The following is a 6,517-nucleotide window of genomic DNA, read 5'->3' as shown; positions in this document are numbered from 1 at the left end:
GCTTCCTTGATTAGGCTGATCAGCAACAGGTGAGTGATTACTCCCAGGTGTGGAATGCTCAAAGGTGAGACGACTCTCCATACCTGGTGTGGCAGCAAAACTCACACACCACAGCGCGCGCGCACACACACACACACACACACACACACACACACACACACACACACACACACACACACACACACACACACACACACACACACTCAAATGTGTACACAGGGAAACGAGAGCCCAGGAGCAGATCACACCCACAAACAACAATAAACAATCAGATAGTCTAATAAGACTTATCATACTGTATTCAGTACTCCCAAAAATAACACATGAGCCCTGGGTCCACCCAGGCCCATGACAAGGAGCATTATGCTTCAGTCACACAAACTGCAAAATTCACTTCACAGGCAGTCATTTCTGTGCCTGTTGCAAATTATTTAAAGCAAAAAACATGTCATAATTTAAGTAAAAGCTTAAAAAGTTGATGAGCTTTAAACTGACAAAATTTCTCTTATTTGAAGGAGTACGTGTTTATGTGGCCTAGTAAATTTATTTGAGCTGAGAAATATTTGCTTGTTTGACTCTGCTGTCTGACAGTGCTTGAATTAAAATTGTGCTTTGATCAAATAACACTACATCCTGAAAACTTGAGTGTAATTACCCTGAATAACAGACTTTTAGTGACATGAGACAGCCAAATATTTGATCTTTGAGGGTCTGTGTTAAGTTCCAAGTCAGCTGCATTGGAGATTCCCAGTTGTGTGTATTGATGTGAGCAGTAATTGAAGATCAGAACAAAATAAATTACAGTTTTTCTCGATTGGTTTGGCTCATTTCTTGAAACCGAGATGACATTCTCAAAATAACATGGACAAATCTCCAAACCACCTTGCAATTGTTCACAACAGAATGTCATTTTTCATTGGTTTTATCAAATTGCAAATGCTTTAGTACATGTCTCAAGTGACTCTGTGCTTCTTTTCAAATGATTATGTACAAGTAGCTACAGTTTAGCACATTTTCCAAATAAATAGATCTTGGCGATCTAAACTGATTAGTTGATTTTTCAGTGAAATAGTTACTCACTCCAAAACATATCAGCAGGGTTTCATTGTGTAAGTCATCATATGCACAATTGTCTGTTCAACTGTCAAAATTAGTCAAAGATATAATACCATGAAAGAATATCTTGGAACATTTGATAAAGTTATGACAGTACTTGACAATCAATCAGGTGAAATTAGAACTAACGAAGGAGCAGTTTCCCACATCTCAGATGACCAATCAAACAGGTTGTTTAGATACCTGACAGGTGTTGTCTATGATTATGACTGCTGCCAAAAGTATATAGACAGAGCTTGGCCCGGGGCCAGTTTCATTTGCAGTGTGAACATGGAAGCACCTCGCCAAGTACAACAGCAACTTCCTGCTCGAGGAAGAGGAAGAGGAGGAGTGAGAATGCATGAAGGAATAGGGGGAAGAGGCCGAGGAGCACGGAGGCACCATGATGTCCCAGATGAAATCCGGGCCACCCTTATTGACCACGTTATAAACCATCGCCTCACAATGGCAGAGGCAGGTCGCCGAGTGCAGCCTAATGTGCCTCGGTCTACAGTCTCCTCCAGCATCCAAACCTTTCGCAGGGAAAACAGGTACAGAACTATGCTATTGAACTATTCAGTGTTGGTGTGTGTGTAGGCCTAGAGTACTGTAATATCTTCATGTGATGTTATATGATACTATAAAAATGGAGAAAATACTGTGAATAGTATTCCAGTCACTGTGCAGTGCATCACACTTTTAGTACCATACAACAGCAGTACAATTACATTGGTAACTCATTTTGTAACAAATTTACAGTGTTGACCTTTGACTTGTATGTCTAGGATTGGACGACAGCCTCAAGTGGGTGGCAGAAGAAAACTTCTAAATGAACAACAAGAACGAGAAATATGCAACATGGTCATTGCAAATAATGCCATCACACTGAGACAGATTCGTAATGCAATCCTGCTAGACAATGTAATGTTCCAAAATATAAACTCTATCAGCATCTCCACAATAGACCGGGTATTGAAGAAACATCAGATGACCATGAAACAGATTTACAGGGTACCATTTGAGAGAAACTGACAGAGTGAAAGGGCTGCGGTACCAGTATGTGCATGTAAGTCAACTACTGGTTGTCTATCATTGTAACACTATTACAGTAAGACATGGTTACCACTGTTTTTTTGTTTTGCGTTATCCTTTTTACCTTCAGAATCCAGCTTTGTGTGACTAGAGCATTTTGCCTAGAAATTGTCTTCAGTTTTCCACTCCCTGTTTTTACAGTACTTTAGATCCTCCCTGCAGTATCTGTCTCTACTTGACTGATTAGATTTCTCTTCTATTGTAGAGAATAATGACATTAGAAGGCAACGAAACCCCTCACATCCTAGTGTTCGTTGATGAAGCTGGCTTCAACCTGGCCAAAGGTCAAAGGCGTGGCCGTAACATCATTGGCCACCGAGCCACTGTGGATGTCCCAGGCCAGCGAGGAGCAAATATAACAATGTGTGCCGCTATATCAGAAAGAGGTGTGGCCACACATTCCCAGTTTAGGGCCCTACAATACACAAAAGCTCCTCAATTTTTTGGACCACCTTTATACTGATCTGATCCCAGAAAATGAGAGAGGTGAAGAAAGACCTCAGCTACCACATTATGTCATTGTGTGGGATAATGTGAACTTCCACCGCGGCCCATGCATCAGAACCTGGTTCACCACCCATCCCCGGATGCTAATGGAGTTTCTTCCACCTTACTCTCCTTTCCTAAATCCAATTGAGGAGTTTTTTTCAGCTTGGAGGTGGAGGGTGTATGAGCATCAGGCTCAAGACCAGAGGGCCCTGCTGCATGCAATGGATGCTGCATGTGAGGACATCACAGGGGATCAATGTAGGGGATGGTTGAGAGATTCACGCCGTTTCTTCCCTCGCTGCATCGCAAGAGAAAATATCCGTTGCGATGTGGATGAGAATTTATGGCCTGACAGAGAGCAGCGCGTCGATGGCCAGGGGGATGAGGATGTGGCCAGGAAAGAGAGGGTGACAATGGCGACCACTGAAAATATTACTGTACTATAGTTCTGAAACTTTATTTACAGTATGGTAGGCTAGAGTTTTTTGTTTTTTTTGTTTGTGTTTATAACTGTTCACATTTACAGAATCCTGTATATGTTTTCTTTTCACAGTATGTTCTCTAATGTTAACATTTCTTTGTACGAATAAAAATGTTTACAGTTTCCTTGAGTATGAGTGGTTTATTGGAGGCTGATTTTACTGTAAAATCTTTTAGTTTTATTCATAGTGGTATTCTGTTGCTAGACCTGTGCCTCAGTGACAAAACGTCTAAGCATTTTGACTTGCAGTGCTTAAACAATGCCAAAGGTATAATGCATTTTGGGGGCATTGACTATTTATATGAGGATATTTAGTTTTGACACATGGATAAACTCTTTTGGGAGAGATATGAGCTTTTGCAGGGGATCCATGGTGTTGTGCTAAACCATCCAGGTTATTTTGACAAAAGCACTAAATGAATGCAGATGTGCCAAGGCAATTGAGAAGGATCTGTGCTATTTTGACTGTACTGACCTTTTATATGAGAAAGGAATCTGCTTTTGAAGCATGGACGAAGAGTTTGGGGAAAGATATTTGATTTTGCTAGTGAGCTATAATGTTGGGCAGAACTGTAAGACTGTTTGGGCAAATGACCTTATGGTTTTGAGAATGTCATCTCGGTTTCAAGAAATGAGCCAAACCAATAGAGTGAAACTGTAATGAAAACAACGGAATTTGAATGAACAGAATTTGAATCAAAACAATGGAATTTGAATGAACAGAACAAAATTTGAATGAAAACAACGGAATTTGAATGAAAACAACGGATTTAGAATGAAAACAACGGATTTAGAATGTACAGAACAGAGTTTGAATGAAAACAACGAAATTAGTATGTATAGAACAGAGTTTGAATGAAAACAACAGAATTTGATCAAAAACAAAATAATTTGCATGAAAACAACGGATTTAGAATGTACAGAACGGAATTTGAATGAAAACAACGGAATTTGAATGAAAACAACGGAATTTGAATGAAAACAACGGAATTAGAATGTACAGAACAGAATTTGAATCAAAACAATGGAATTTGAATGAAAACAACGAAATTAGTATGTATAGAACAAAATTTGAATGAAAACAACGGAATTAGAATGAAAACAACAGAATTTGATCAAAAACAAAATAATTTGCATGAAAACAACGGAATTTGAATGAAAACAACGGAATTTGAATGAAAACAACGGAATTAGAATGTACAGAACAGGGTTTGAATGAAAACAACGGAATTTGAATGAAAACAACGGAATTAGAATGTATAGAACAGAGTTTGAATGAAAACAACAGAATTTGATCAAAAACAAAATAATTTGCATGAAAACAACGGAATTTGAATGAAAACAACGAAATTAGAATGTATACAACAGAGTTAGAATGAAAGCAACAGAATTCCAAAACAAACAATAGAATTTGAATAAAAAGAGTAGAATTAGAATGAAAACAAAAGTATTTGAATGAGAAAAACGGAATTTCAATGAAAAAAACAGAATTTGAGAACAAACAATGGAATTTGAATGAAAAGAACAGAATTTGATCAAAAACCAAAGAATTTGAATGAAAACAACGGATTTAAAATGAAAACGATGGAATTTGAGAACAAACAATGGAATTAAAGTATAGATGCTGTCTGTATGTGCATGTGCACTTAAAGAAGTCCAGACGCTTTTCTTTACAAGCTCCTTTGAGTATGTGCATGATATTGGCGAGAGATAATAAAAGCAATTACTTCAGTTAAGATAGAGTGAAGACTGATGTTTCCCTCACCACACCTCTCTGAGTAACAGCGGTATTGTGCCCAGCTGGTCCTTTCCTCCCCATCCCTAATTACATCCCTCCTCTCGTTCCATCAACCCACTCATGCAGGACCTTGGGGTGCAGGTGCATCACTGAGGTGCAGAGGAGGTCCTCCTTCTCTCTGCCCCCATGGCCGTCTGTGTCTCAATTTTACTTCACAACTTAGACACTCTTATTCATTACATTCTCAAGACACATACATATAGGGTCTTAGGGGTGGACACACTGAACGACATCCAGAGGGGGATCTATTCATTCAGCCTCACCTCTGGAGCTGGTGCGCTCTTGTCAATTTTAAATTGCATGTGGACATTTAGGGTTCTGGGCAGGGGCCATCTGCATGTCTCTCTGCTGTGTGTCTTCATGTTGGGTGTGTATGTGTGCATGAGGGTGGGAATGCATGCTTGTGACTGTGTGTGCCTGTTTGTCTATGTGTCAGGTCAAGAGTCAGACTCCCCACTGGGTGGATGCTCTGTTGTGTGCTGGCTCACTCCCAGGAGCTGCTTGGCGGGCCTCAGCCCCCTGGCTCTGTCAGATCCCTGCTGGGGGCTAAGGTGTTCCTGGGTCTTAGGTCTTTGGATGACTGTGGTCCAGGTCTCCTCCATGCCTGCTTCAGGCAGGGGCTGTGGCTCCCCACACCCACTATGAGACACTACATGGAGAAACCTTATGAACATAAGCACGCTCACACGCTCACACACACACACACACACACACACACACACACACACACACACACACACAGATGTGTACACAAGTGTTCACATAGGTGTACACACAGGTACCCACAGACACACACTATCTTGGAGTGCTACTGCCTTTAAAAATATCTTGTATTGTCAATACTGTGTGATTTTTATTAACATTGTCATTGTTATTTATGCATATGTTTGCAATTGCTGCGCTGTTCTAATAAAATATATCACTATCTAGTGGAATATTATAGCGAATAATGTTTTTATCTTGCAATATAAAGAGCCTTGAGGCAACTGCTGTTGTGATTTGGTGTTTTATAACAAAAAATTTATTTAAACTGAATAGAAGTGAACGGAAACTTGTTGAAAATGCTCAGCAGAATGTCTGCAAGGATGCGGGCCCTGTGCCAAAAATTAAGACAAGGGAATGAAAAATAAACGAATGAATAAAAAAATGCAGAGAGAAAGGCTGTTTGATAGGAAAGTATTGTTGTTAGCTTAGATTTGTTTTACGACTGACTGATTTAGTGACTCATCTAAAAATTTTGATTAGTTTATTGAAGCCTTTTGTTTGATCCTTTGACTTGCCAGTTTTGCTCTTCCTTTTAAACTTAAGCTTAACACCAATCGATTTAGTGTAAGTTATGCTTTTCCACTAGACTACCAGGGTATAGATTAACCTATAACCAATCACCTGCTTTTCATTAAATTGGCTTTATTCTTGAATTAAACATTGCAGTAAGATGCTTAATTTGGGGGTAAGGTGGTGTTTTCTCCTTTTGTGCAAAGGTCTGCCAATATTGAGTTCAAAGATGTTGGTTCCAACCTGATGACCACACCATACATAAGGAACCAGCTCCCAACCAGCAA

This window comes from Astatotilapia calliptera, chromosome 2, assembly GCF_900246225.1.
Source record: "Astatotilapia calliptera chromosome 2, fAstCal1.2, whole genome shotgun sequence".
Classification (NCBI taxonomy): domain Eukaryota; kingdom Metazoa; phylum Chordata; class Actinopteri; order Cichliformes; family Cichlidae; genus Astatotilapia; species Astatotilapia calliptera.
The sequence above is the reverse complement of the archived record's forward strand: the minus strand, read 5'-3'. Positions refer to the sequence as shown.